This window comes from Hylobates moloch, unplaced genomic scaffold (genome assembly GCF_009828535.3).
Source record: "Hylobates moloch isolate HMO894 unplaced genomic scaffold, HMol_V3 SCAFFOLD_22, whole genome shotgun sequence".
NCBI classification, from domain to species: domain Eukaryota; kingdom Metazoa; phylum Chordata; class Mammalia; order Primates; family Hylobatidae; genus Hylobates; species Hylobates moloch.
Genome location: NW_026652297.1, coordinates 30,024,314 through 30,039,198, shown reverse-complemented (window position 1 = coordinate 30,039,198; position 14,885 = coordinate 30,024,314). Strand labels below are relative to the sequence as shown.

Sequence of the window (14,885 nt, the reverse complement as noted above, 5' to 3'; positions counted from 1 at the left end):
ATGGATAGTCACTCAATCCATCAGTATATCCCACAGGGAAGAAAGGCATCCTTGACATTGCCAGTGGCGGGTCTTCCTGGCTCTTCCCAGCTCTTCCCTGGGCCTGCAGTGCACCCTGCACCTGCAGCTTGGCTTACATCACAGTCAACCTATCAGTGAGCAGGAAGGAGCACACCTGTTTTCCAGTGGCCTCTCCTTGATGAAGGAAGTCATCCAGGTAGTGCTCTCCTGCACTCCTGGCACAGAAGCCTGGACAAAGCATGTCGGAATCTATTTTACTATTGAGCTTATGGACTAGGCTATGAATTCACAACCAGGATTGGCTGGTGACATAGGTTAGGAGAAATCGCACGCGATTCAGAAGTAGGAGTAATTCCCAATTCCTAGACTTTCTCATGGGTCACTGGGCCACCGCTGCTATTCCACTGGAGTTCAACTCCTTCATTCGTCTGCTGGTTTACACGAATGCTCTGCCTGCTAGTTTGGCAGACCTCACATCCTTGACATCTCCTAGTCCCTATTCATGGCCTTGTACTGAAATGGTCCCTTCCATTGGCCCCCTTCTCAAATGAAAACAGGAAGTAGTGAGGTCACTGAGTCACGATGCATTGTGTAATGACCAAGCTTCACCTCTTCCTGGTTCTGGTCATTGGAAAAGTAAGCAGAAGTTCTCAAAGGCAGCACCTTGCACTGGAAGCTCCCAACACAAACACCTACCAAGGACTGCTGGAAACACACACACACACACACACACACACACACACCAAAGACCGGTTTGCTTAAAACCTAGATCTCTAAGCCTGACCCAAAATACCTCCAAAATTGTCCCAGCCGGTGACTATCTGTCTTTGTCTCCACTACCTGCGAAATTCCAACCTACTCTCCAGTGAAGACTCCTATGTTCTCCCCTAAATTCTGAGCTCAGTCCATGGTTTGTTTCTGCCTAGAACAAGGGCCTGTCTTGACTTTGTAACAATCCAAATCTCACATCCACAATGCAATTCAACAAATGGCTACTAGCTCCTGATTACCTGCGTGGATCTCCTTCTTCTCTGACATTCCACAACAATTTTCCCTTCTAGCGCAGTTTGGGTTTTTAATCACAGACAATCTTGTGTAATTGTCTGCCATCAATTAGAAGGAAATCCCTATGACTGGGGTCCTCGTTACACATTACTTTTGTGTCTTTCTCATTACAAGGCACAGGCTTAGTCCCAAAGAAAGTACTCCAGGTATAATAATGATGTCAGAAAATAATATATATATATATATATATATATATATTTTTTTTTTTTTTTTTTTTGAGACGGACTACAGGTGCCCGCCACCACGCCCGGCTATTTTTTTTGTATTTTTAGTAGAGACGGGGTTTCACCGTGGTCTCGATCTCCTGACCTCGTGATCCGCCCGCCTCGGCCTCCCAAAGTGCTGGGATTACAAGCATGAGCCACCACGCCCGGCCGAAAATAATATATTTTAAAAACACGTATTTTTATCCCTTCTATAAAATCCATCAAAAAGTTCAGTTATTCACCACTTCTTCCCCAAACTCAAACACACTTCTGCTTTCCTCCAGAGCAGAGGCTGTGGTTTCCCATCACTCCAGAAAGGGTTACCGAAATCACTTCTCCACCCATTTGGTTTATCACAAGAGAGAATCTGCCTCTCCAACCTAAGCTTTTAAAGAGATTCATGTTAGAAGCACATGCCTTCAACAATGCCTTTCACTGGAGTGAAAATTCACCGCTTAGAGGATGTTTGTACAACCTGTTTCATGTCTCTGGGCAAAAGCACAAACAAGATTTCCAATCAACGCCATCATCTATTCATTCTAACTCTTGGGTTTGGTAGTATGCCCTCCATATCTTAATATACCTCGTATTTCCAGTGTATTTCATAGTTTACTTTCATATATATCTTAGTAATTGTATAGAGTGGATGAAAGGTGTCACATTATTTAATGGGGAAGCTGAGACTCAGAAGGGTTAAATCCAGCTTGCAAGCAGCGAAGCTGTTATAAAGCTGGTCTGTTCATCACATTTGACCAAACCAGTCCATAATTGTGAAGATATGCCCTGGAATAGCCCAGAAACAAAGAGAAGAGCCTAGATTTCTCTTTTTAAATAACCATCCTACTTCCCAAACCAAGCTTTCTCATCATACACATCAGTGACTGGTGATCACATTGTCCGCTAGTCTGATGCTATTTCAAGAATGAGAGTACAACTAATGCACTTAGTGGGCCCATAGTTTCTTTCTAGAACATGAATAACTGTTATAGAGAAAGCTAGAGAAATGAGAAACCAAGAAAAACCTCAGGGTAATCAAAACGGATTCCAGACTCAACTTTACCGCTTACACAATGCATGACCTTGAATGAGCTACTAAGCCTAGGCCTTGCCTTTAAAGAGCCCTCTGGCTCTAACGTCTTCTGATTCACGGGGTAATGAGAAGAGGCAAAAGAAACATGTGCCATTTTTGAACCGGCAGGCACCACCACAATCTCTTGTTTTGACTGAGGAAATTAAACAAGAACCGGGAGTTGCTGTACATACGTTGCCTCGCTGGCTGCCATGAACAGCATTGGGAAAGACAAATTGCTGGAATTCTTCCCTAAGCAGCTTACTGTTTATAACAGGAAAGTATAATTTTGTAGAGCCAAGTAGACAAGACCAAATAGTTTGCATTTTACTGAATCTTTGATTTGACTCTTTCTTTTAAACCAGGCTTACATGAGAGAAGAAAACTGAAGTCCTGGGATTATGCAATAAGAAACCAACAGAACAGACTTACTGGCTGCAAACTGAGTGATCAGTTTTGACAATGGAAAGTCTGTAGGCTAGTAAGTAATAAATATTTCCTTTTTTATGTTTATTTTTTATTTTTTTGAGACACGGACTTACTCTATCAACCAGGCCAGAGTACAGTGGTACAATCATGGGTCACTGTAGCCTTGACCTCCCTAGGCTCTGGTGATCCTCCCGCCTCATCCCCCCGCCCAGGTACCTAGGACTATAGGCATGTGCCACCACACCCGGCTAATTTTTAAACTTTTTTTGTAGAGACAAAGTTTCACCATGTTGGACAGGCTGGTCTCGAACTCCTGGGCTCATGTGATCCACCCACCTTGGCCTCCCAAAGTGCTCAGATTACAGGCATGGGACATCCAGCCCGGCCAAGTAATGAATATTTCTGATGAATGAGATTATTACATGAATCCTCAAATTACAATCCCCTGAAGAATAGCTACATTATATTTTCTATTAGTCACTTGATAGAATCTACAAAAGAAAGATCCAGCAAACACAGAATGAGATACCAATTGGAAGCATATATCATTCATAATATTCCAAAGATGATTATGGCCAGGTGCAGTGGCTTATGCCTGTAATCCCAGAACTTTGGGAGGCCAAGGCAGGTGGATAAGTTGAGGTCAGGAGTTTGAGACCAGCTTGGCCAACATGGTAAAACCCCATCTCTACTAAAAATACAAAAAAAAAAAAAAAAATTAGCTGGGTGTGGTGGCTCATGCCTGTAATCCCAGCTACTCAGAAGGCTGAGGCAGGAGAATCACTTGAACCTGGGAGGCGGAGGTTGCAGTAAGCCGGCATGGCACCACTGCACTCCAGCCTGGGTAACACAGTGAGACTCTTGTTTCAAAAAAAAAAAAAAAAAAAAAGATGGTTACAATTCTTCTTTTCCATTATGATCTTGATCTGCCTAGTTTCAGATATGCATTCTATAAAAACTAAAGAGGCACAACTCATCTTTGATCTTCATCTTGGCTTTCCTGCAGTGTTATCCAAGAAGGCCAAACAGATTTCATTTTCTTATGCTCTTTAATTACACTGTACTACAAGGAATAGAAAATCATATTCAATAATAGGTATAACATCAAGAAGTCAAATCTGTGGTTTTAAGATGATAATTACAAGTAGGTTCCAAATCAGTCTTTCTACAATGAGATGACCATCACGCCACCTCTCTGCTCAGATCTATCCGGGACAGAGGCTATCAGGTTAGGACATCAGCTCTATTTCTCACCAACAGTACTCCATAAGAGCAGGCTCTTACAGGATTCTTTTTTTGTTTTGTTTTGTTTTGAGACAGAGTCTCGCTCTTTCGCCCAGGCTGGAGTGCAATAGCGCAATCTCGGCTCACTGCCAGCTCCACCTCCCGGGTTCATGCCATTCTCCTGCCTCAGCCTCTCCGAGTAGCTGGGACTACAGGCGCCCGCCACCACACCCAGATAATTTTTTTTTTTGTATTTTTAGTAGAGACGGGGTTTCACCGTGGTCTCGATCTCCTGACCTTGTGATCCGCCTGCCTCGGCCTCCCAAAGTGCTGGGATTACAAGCGTGAGCCACCGTGCCTGGCCAGCTCTTACAGGATTCTTAACTTCATTATCTAGATAGTTTAGGAGAAGAGAGGATTTCATAATCAATGTACCAATTACTATTTAGAAATCTCTATCTTGGCCAGGTGCAGTGGCTCATGTCTGTAATTCCAGCATTTTGGGAGGTTGAGGCAGGTGGCTCACTTGAGGCCAGGAGTTCAAGACCAGCCTGGCCAACATGGTAAAACCCAGTCTCTACTAAAATATAAAAATTAGACAGGCATGGCGGCACGCACCTGTTATCCTAGCTACTCAGGAGGCTGAGGCATGAGAATCGCTTGAATCCAGGAGGTGAAGGTTGCAGTGAGCTGAGATCGTGCCACTACACTCCAGCCTGCACGACAGTGAGACTCTGTTTCAAAAAAAAAAAAAAAGAAAAGAAAAAAAATCTCTATCTTAAAGATTATATATATTTGTGAAGGAAATAGATAAATATCTTGAACTGGAGGGATATTTCTCAGATATAAACTCAAATATTGTTTCTTGATTGCCTCACTGGCAGCTAGTGATGACTTAGAAGTCACATCATTTACATGAATATGAGATTAAATTTACATGAAATGCTTACAGCAGGAAAGCAGAAACAAGGCAATTCGAAATTACAGAACAAGGGCCCAGCATAGTGGCTCACGCCTGTAATCCCAGCATTTCGGGAGGCTGAGTGGGAAGATTGCTTGACCTCAGGAGTTGGAGGCCAGCCTGGGCAACATAGGGAGACCCTGTCTCAAAAAATAATAAAAATTAGCCAGGCATAATAGTGTGTGCCTATGGTCCCAGCTACCCGAGAGGGTGAGGTGGGAGGACCGCTTGAGCCTGGGAGTTTGCGGCTACAGTGAGCTGAGATTGTACCAGCTGAGGCTACAGTGAGCTGAGATTGTACCACTGCACTACCTAGATGACAGAGCAAGACCCTGTCTCGAACAAACAAACAAACAAAAACAAAATTATAGAACAAAAAGTCTATGGCATATAATCATGAGGAGTTTTTTCCCACAGCTTCCTCATCTGAAAAAGGGAGGCAACAGTACATTCTTCCTATGGTTTTGTGAGGCCTAAAAAGGAGAATTTGTGTAGGGCCAGAATGATGACTAACACCTGGCAGACAGTGAGTAAAGAGCAGTCTCCTCCCCTCCACCCCTTCCCCTTTCTCACCGTGTCCAGCTTCCCATTCAGGGCATGGTGACACCTACATCCTCAAAGATGAACACTACCCCCTCATCAATAAACCAGTGGGAGTCGGTCAATGAAAACAGTGAATCAGGAAGGACTGGAGAGGTCACAGAACAAATCAGCCTCAATAGTACTTCCAAGGCAATGGTTGATGGACAATGAAATGCAGATGTCTTTGATTAGAGCAAAGCCATTTTACTGCAGGCCGCTAAATACAGAGCTCCTTTAAGAAACAGCACCAGGCACAGGGAATATTTTAATACATTCACCATTTCTTGCTGCCCCTTCCAAGCATTTCTGCAACAATTCAATGAGGAACCGGGTGTTACCCAGAATACTAAAGATGGCCTCAGTCATGTACTCACCACAGGACCCTCAGGCTGTATATAACATCAAAGGTACACATGCTAATGTTATTCATGCCTATAGTTCTATTAGCCTCCATTTTTCTCAATGAATATCTTCCTTATTAAGCAAAATAGGAAAAAGTAAAACAGAAAAAAATCTGACAGCAACTATTGCAGTCTTTAATGATGAAGGAAAATAGCTCACTACCCAGCCAGAACATCTTTTCCAAAGCAAATAAAGTCTCCTTGTCAGGTTCTTCTTGATACACATCCTTATTAAACAAAACGTGAACAGATCTAAGATTAAGATGGTCACTTCTAAGACTCTGTTGAGCTAAGACTCTGTTACAGACAGAAATCATCACTGAGGAATAGAGAATCTGAAGATAAATGCCAGAGGTTACTGTGGAATCTAGAAAAAACACTTTTAAATGATAGTTGAGGATGTCACCGATTATCTTCTCCATATATACAAGAATGAGACGAACACATTTCACTGAGAAAAGTAATGATCCCCAACCAGGCTACAAAAGTCATTACTTTGACAATATCAACCTAAAAAATGCAAGTACAATAGCAGCTTCCAGCCCTGGGCCAGTCTGAGGACAAGCTCTGGCTTGACTCCTTCAACCTCTGGATCCTACTCAGGAGGATTTTAGAACTGAATCTCAACTTCCTGGGTATTTATACACGCCAGAATCACATCCTACTGAAATTGCAGTGAGGAAACGGAAGAATAGGACATGTGTACATACGTGTGTGTGTGAAGTTCAGAGTGACAGACCTGATGTGATTATTTCACATTGCATGTCTGCATCAAAACATCTCGTGTACCCCATAAATATATACACCTACTATGTACTTATAAAAATTAAAAATAAAACAAAATTTTTAAAAAAGTAAAGCACTAAAAAATATCTAGAATTTTAAAAAGGAAAGAAAAGTGATAGATCAAGGTGAACAAAATTATAGCTGTGCCATTGAAGATATTTTCCATAGTGTGGCCAAAAAACTACCATCCTGGACTCTAGGGCAAGTGATTCAATCTTTGCAGGCTTCCGTTCCCTCATCAGTAATGTGAGCTGGTGTTTTACCTAACTCTTCTGGTTAAGAATAAAATGAGAAGAAACAAAAACGAGCAACTATTGGTTATGTCTTTGGAACCAAGATCTTTCAGCATCAAAGACAAGTACACAATCAAAAAAGTTAACTGATTCTGGGACGACGTGGGTTGGAAATATCAGTTTGAATTTGGGATTTGTTTTCTATCTAAAAAAACACATATTTCAATTCTACTTGTTGCCCAGGTGGACCAGGGAAACAACCCATCAGGGACCAGATGAATTATCCTGCTTTAAGCATTACAAACTAGGCAAAATGTATATGACACGTTGGTTTTCAGACACTGAACAGCAGGCAATGCAGGGAGTGATACTGAGAGGAGAGAAACAGATAAGTGAAGTCTACACCTGCCTGCACTTACTGCTCAAACAGGGTTTCCAGGCTATTGTGCAGGCAGCCAGTGGTCACTGAGACCAGGAAAGAGAGTGCAGAACTCAGGAGGGTCAAGGTGGCTAGAATGTGCAGGACAGAGAACCAGAGAGAAGAGGGCTGCTCAGAGAGAGTGCTAGAGATGTGTAGAAGGTTCCCCAAGTCTTTAGCTGAGTACTGGTCAGTGCATGCATGTGAAAATACCCGAGGCTAAGAAAAAAATCACTGGAAAAGAGCAAGAGGCATTGTTCCCAACCCACACACATGGATGAGAACAGCTTACAGATCCCACAACGAGAGTAGAGAAAGCTTGGAATATGAAGGTACTGGGCTGAGAGATCAGAAGGGTACTGAGTACTCGGTAGTGCAGTGTTACAGACTGAATGTTTGTCTCCTGTACCCCTAAATGTTTATGTTGAAATCTACGCCCACAGTATTAGGTATTAGGAGGTGGGCTTCTGGGAGGTAATTAAGTCATGAGGGTGGAGCTCTCAAGAATGGGATTAGTGCTCTTATAAAAGACCCCAGAGAGCTCACTTGCCCTTTTTGTACCACGCAAGGACACAGTGATAAGTTGGCAGTCTGCCACCCAGAAGGTGGCCCTCACCAGAACCTGACAATGCTGGAACCTTGACCTTGGACTTCGAGCTGCCAAAACTGTGAGAAATATATTTCTGTTGTTTACTAGCCACCCAGTCTATGAGACTTTGTTATAGCACCCCAAATAGACCTAGACATGTAGCCAAACTGGCCCCAGAATAAAGGCTGTGTTGGTCCTGCATAACAAAGTTTAAATGCAAACCTTGAATAAGTTTTCCAATAACTAGCTCAGCCTTGTTCTGCATTGCATTGCATCTGCATTGCAGAACAAGGCTCAAACTCCCAGGAGGATTAAATTCACGTCTGACATCTGGTTCAAGATTACCAAGCAGCCAAAGAAGAAGAAAAATATTACTCACAGCTAGGAGAAAACAGACTTTTAGAAAAAGACCCAGAAATGACATAGATCAGGCAACAGAACAAGTCCCAATTAATTTAAAAGGATGCAAATCATACAAAGCATTTTCTTTGACTACAATGGAATTGAATTACCAATTAGTATCAGAAAGATACTTACGAACTCTCAAAATATTTGAAAACTAAACACACACCTCTAAATAACCCAAGGAACATTCCAATATCAACATCATCCAACATACTACGATGAAAAAAGGAAAAAAATATGATCATCTTAATAGACATAGAAAAGACATTTGGTAAAATCTGATCTCTAGTCATAATAAAAGCCTGTCAGCAAAGTAGAAAAAAAATCCATGATACACATCTAGCAAACACCATAGTGAACTGTTAAATATTAAATGTGCTCCTCTAATACCAGGTACAAGGCAAAGATACCTGCTTGAATCACTCTATTTCACATTTTAAGGGTGGGTCTAGCTAGTGCAATAAGGCAAGAAAAAGAAATAAAAGGCTTATTAATTAGAAAGGATAATATAAAATTGTGTTTATGAGCAAAACCATGATTATCTATATAGAAAATCTTAAGGCATTTGCAAAAACAAAGTTACTACAACCAATATGTGAGTTTTTAGGGAGGTTTCAGGGCCTAATTTTTTGGTCAATGTATAAGAATCCATTGTATTTCTCTATACTGCAACAAATAATATGAAATTGCTTGGTTATGACAAAAAGTGCATTTCCTCCCATGAAGTGCAAGTGTAGTAATCTGAAGACTATGCCCCAGAGAAACACTTGCACAAGTGTACCAGGAAATATGTACAAGAAAGTTCACGGAAGCACTGTGTGTGATAGCCCTTCGAAAAGAGAATCACCCCTAATGTCCATGGAAAGGAAAATGGAGAAATAAATTATGGCATATTTAGATGTAGAATTCTATATGGCAAGGAAAATGAGTGCACGCATGACACTAACAGAATGTAGAGCGAATTAAAAAATTATAGAAAAAATATACACAGGATGATGCCTTTAGATACAATACCAAATCTTACAAAACTAAGTGAATTGAATTTGCCTATACATATGTGTATGGATGATAAGACTACAGAAAAAAAAGGAGGAAATGAAACACACTAACTTGAGGGTATGTTTACATCCAGGGTGGGGCCAAGGTGTCAGACAATTAGGGAAGAGCATGAGTATAGGATTAATATACTGAGAATCATGTTGTTTGCAATTCATTTGACAGGGATATGTAGGTACTTTTACTACTGTTTTTCTTCATACTCTTTGCAAATGGCGTAAATTTATTTATTTATTTTTGAGATGGAGTCTCACATCATCACCCAGGCTAGAGTGCAGTGGCGCCATCTTGGCTCACTGCAACCTCCCCTTCCCAGGTTCAAGTGATTCTCCTGCCTCAGCCTCCCAAGTAACTGGAGTTACAGGCATGCACCACTATGCCTGGCTAATTTTTGTATTTTTAGTAGAGACAGGGTTTCACCATGTTGGCCAAGCTGATCTCGAACTTCTGGGCTCGAGCAATCCTCCCACTTTGGCCTCCCAAAGTGCTGGAGTTACAGGCATGAGTCACCACGCCCAGCCTGGTATAAATATTCTTTATGCATTCAATGTTTAATTAAAACAACAGAAACCAGTTAGACAGATATTTATATATGTATGCAGGAGAGGATCATAATGACAAAAGGAAATCTGTTTACATAACTGATGGCACGTTAACACAAACCTACATATAGGTATTATTCCAGTGGTTCACAGCGTTTAGCACACATCGGAATTACGTGACAGGCTTGCTCCAACCCAGGTTGCGAGGTCCCAAATCTAGTTTCTGATTCAGTAGGTTGGCAGTACGGCCCAAGAATGTGTGTTTGTAGCACATTCCCAGATACCACTGGTACTCCTGGTTCAGAGATGACATTGCAAAACCCCTGCATTACTGTATGTGAGCCTCATGCAAACCAGCAGAGAAAAAAGAGCTCGTGGTCCTCGTTTTACAGATAAAGAAACATAATCTCTGAGAGATTAAGAGGTCTGCAGTATTACATAATATTTAATCACACCAGCTCTGGACTCAGACTGTTTATGTCCAACCCTGGCTCTATACTTGCTGATTCTTATTGAAGGTAATTTTAGATCCAATTGCAGTTTTCACTTATGAGAAAACTATGATCTGAATAAAGTAGCTTGCTTAAAATCATAGAGAATTAGAAGCAGTCTAGGATGAGCAAGCTGGAACCATTTTTTTCAAGGGCCACATTAGTGATCTTTATAATAAATTTTACCCTGTATTAAATTATACTTTTAAAGTAAACAATAAAAACAGTGGAGGAATAAAAACAAATGACCAATTACCTTTTATGCAATGAAGGAATGATAATCAATCAAATAAACAAATGAAACATTCAGGTCTATGAATTATTATATATGAATATATCAGAGGGTTAGAATGACTCTGATATATTTTCCTTCTTCATATATATATATAAGCAACCAAATAAAATTTTCTTTTTGAGATACAGTTAGTTGCAATCAATTCAAAGATATGAAAAATTCTTTTCAATCTCATTTCTTCTTCCAGTCTGAAGAAAGGTAAATCAGTATTTCTATGACTTACTTTTAGAAGAAATGAAAATTTAAATTCACCTGAACTGCACTTTTTTTTTGATACGGAGTCTAGCTTTGTCACCCAGGTCGGAGTGCAGTAGCAGGATCTCAGCTCACCGCAACCTCTGCCTCCCAGGTTCAAGAGGTTTTCCTGCCTCACCTCCAGAGTATCTGGGATTACAGGTGACCACCACCATGCCCAGCTAATTTTTATATTTTTAGTAGAGATGGGGTTTCACTATGTTGGTCAGGCTAGTCTCAAACTCCTAACCTCAGGTGATCTGCCTACCTTGGCCTCCCAAAGTGCTGCGATTACAGACGTGAGCCACTGCACCTGGCTCCAAGCAATTTGTTCAAGTCAAGAAACGTATGTGTGGCATTCTTTCTGGTTCCTGCATCTGTGACTTTTTGTTGCCTTCAAGTTCAAATGAGTTTAAAATTCTTGCATCACAATTTTCTTTTTTTTTTTTTTTTTTTGGTAGACGTGAGGTCTTACTACGTTGCCCAGACTGGTCTTGAACCCCTGGGCTCAAGTGATCCTCCCGTCTTGGCCTCCCCAAGTGCTGGGATTACAGGTGTGAGACACTGTGCCAGGCTCACAAATTTTTTATGTTTAAAAAATTGAAAGAAGAACCAAGAAAATAGATACACATCATGTTCCTGTAAGAAAAAAGTAATCTTACAAAGAGTTCAATTCTCTAAATAAAACACAGACTAAATTAAATTCTAATTGAAATAAAAAAGGTTTTTAGAAAATGGCACAAAAATGGTAATAAAATGTATCTGGAAGAATAAACATGTGAAAAAAGTTAAAAAATAGTTTAAAATAGCTTGAAAATGAAAAATTAAAGGGAGACTTGCCTCAACATATTTATGTCAGGTTACCACTGCCATGGCAACACATGGAAGTTACTGCCCCTTCCCAGGGCAACAACACAAAGACACAGAAGCTACAACCCTTTTTCTAGAAATTACTGCATACTCTGCCCCTTAATCTGTCTATAATTCAAAGTGGTATAAATATGACTGTAAAACCACAGCTGCCACTGTGGGCACACTGCCTGTGGAGTAGACACAAGGAACAGTCCCTCTGCCACTGCTGTACACTGCCACTTCAATCAAAGTTACTGTTTAACACCACTGGCTCACCCTTGAATTCCATCCTAAGTGAAGCCAAGAACCCTCCCAGGTTAAGCCCCAATCTGGGGACACACCTGCCCTGTATCATGTATGGGTATTAAATTAGACGGTTACTGATAAAATTGCCATAACTTTTCCTAAGTGGAACAAAATTATGCTGAAATATCTTAGTATATTATGTTCTATTTTCATTAAATAATTAAATGTGTGTTTCAAAAACACAGAAAATGGCAAGGCATGGTGGCGCACACCTGTAATCCTGCACTTTGGGAGGCCAAGGCAGGCGCATCGCTTGAGCCCAGGAGTTTGAGACCAGCCTGAGCAACAGGGCAAAACTCCATCTCTACAAAAAGTTAGCCAGGTGTGGTAGTGCATGTCTGTGGTCCCAGCTACTCAGGAGGCTGAGGTGGGAGGATCACTGGAGCCTGGCAGGTGGAGGCTGCAGTAAGCCATGATCCTGCCACTGCACTCCAGCCTGGGCAACAGCGTGAGACCTTGTCTCAAAAAAACAAACAACAACAACAACCAAAAAAAAAGCACAGAAAAATATCTTCATGTCCATACTATAAATTATTAATGGATGCTTAGAAAACTAGAGAAAGTATTATCTAATACTTTATAGTTTGCTTGACAAAGATGAGGATGTATCTTTACTCATAAAACACAATGAGACACACAAATGCATACACACACCAGATTATATGTGGTAGATTTAAATAGGATTAGAACCTCACTTGGACTTTTTTAAATAACTGAACAAATGGTTTAAAAGGTCATAAGAAGGAAAAAGTATCTGAGAGTTGACAACATTTTGAGAAGGGAAAAATAGCAAGGGATTTTGCTTTCAAGACATTAGAACTTTCTATAAGGTTTACATACCCAAAGCAATCTAGCACTGACACAGAAATAAAAAATAAATCAATGGAATCAAATAAGAAAATATCCAAAATGCATATAATTATGTATTTTAATGTAGTGGGACAAATGATTTAATAAACAGCATGGGTATAATCGGCTATTCACTTGAAAAAAAAAAAACAAAATTAGACTCCCTATCTTTTATCACATCCAAAAAAAATGCAAGTAATAAATTTATAAAAGCTACTCAACTTCCTAACTGTATGTTTGAAATATCACAGCAAGCCATTTTCCACCTGCAGATTACAGTACCTGGCCCTCATGGGAGGTCGGCAGTCAGGCTTCTCACAAAATGTGGTGTGAATGTGAGCTGCTCTGGACTTTTTGGAAAATAATCTGGCACTACTCTTGACCTAGCAATACTTTTTGAAATTTGGCAGGAGTCAGAACCACAATAAAATGGTAATATGAATAAGGCTGTTTATTGCAACACTGTAGTGGCAACAAAACTGGAAATAACCTGAAGGTTCAGAAAAAGGAAATGTGAAATAAATCATGGTACACACCTCCCATAGATAATTAATTAGTCACCTTTTAAAGGAAACTGAGTCAGATCTATATTTGCTGACCTGGAAAGATGTCCACGGTATGGATTTAAAACACGGGGGAGCCGGGCGCGGTGGCTCACGCCTGTAATCCCAGCACTTTAGGAGGCCAAGGCAGGTGGATCACAAGGTCAGGAGATCAAGACCATCCTGGCTAACACAGTGAAACCCTGTATCTACTAAAAATACAAAAAATTAGCCAGGCACGGTGGTGGGCACCTGTAGTCCCAGCTACTTAGGAGGCTGAGGCAGGAGACTGGTGTGAACCCAGGTGGCGGTGGCGGAGCTTGCAGTGAGCCGAGATGGCGCCACTGCACTCCAGCCTGGACGACAGAGAGACTCCGTCTCAAAAAATTAAAATTAAAATTAAAATTAAAAAAATAAAACATGGGTAACTCCAGGCATGGTGGCTTGCGCCTGTAATCCCAGGCCTAGACGGGCAGATCACCTGAGGTCAGGAGTTTGAGACCAGCCTGGCCAACATGGCGAAACTCCGTCTCTAATAAAAACAGAAAAAATTAGCTAGGCGTGGTGGCACCAGCCTGTAATCCCAGCTACTCAGGAGGCTGAGGCAAGAAAATCACTTGAACCTGGGAGGAGGAGATTGCAGTGAGCCAAGATCATGCCACCTGCACTCCAGCCTGGGTGACAAGAGTGACACTCTGTCCAAAAAAAAAGGTGGGGGAGACGGAAGTTGCTGACTAATGTATGTAATATGATCCTTTAAAAAATTATTTTAAAAGTAAACAGGAAGCAAAAAGCAGCCTATCCACACATTTGGCACATATAAGCATTAAGACCAGTGTGGAGGATGCATACTATCCTCTTTTTAAATTTTATTTTACTTTTTTCTTAATTTATTTTTATGTTTATCTCTGTTTTGTTTTAACTGATAAACAGATTCAATTTTTCTTATTTTATTTTACCTGCTAAATGACTTCAGTATTTTTTCTTAATGTTTAATTGTTGTAAAATAAACATAGCATAACATTTACCATCTTAAAACATTTTCAATTGTACAGTTCAGTAGCGCTAAGTATATTCACACTGTAGTGCAACCAACCTCCAGAACTCTTTCATCTTATAAAACTGTAACTCTATACTCATTCAGCAATAACTCCCCATTCACTCTCTGGACTCCCACCCCCTGGTAACTCCCTTTTTAATTTTGGTCTCTATAAATCTGACTACTCTAGGGACCTCATATAAGTAGAATCACACAGTCTTTTTGTGTCTGGCTTATTTCACTTAGCATAACGTCCTCAAGGTTCATCCATGTTGTAGCATGTGTCAGAA

At 40.7% G+C, this 14,885-nt stretch overlaps 1 protein-coding gene across 2 annotated transcripts in view; it reads right to left on the bottom strand.

The window, feature by feature from the left end:
• The window catches only part of DOCK5 (dedicator of cytokinesis 5), a 232,639-nt gene that overhangs the window by 179,165 nt on the left and 38,589 nt on the right, over positions 1-14,885 (bottom strand). The window lies entirely within an intron of this gene.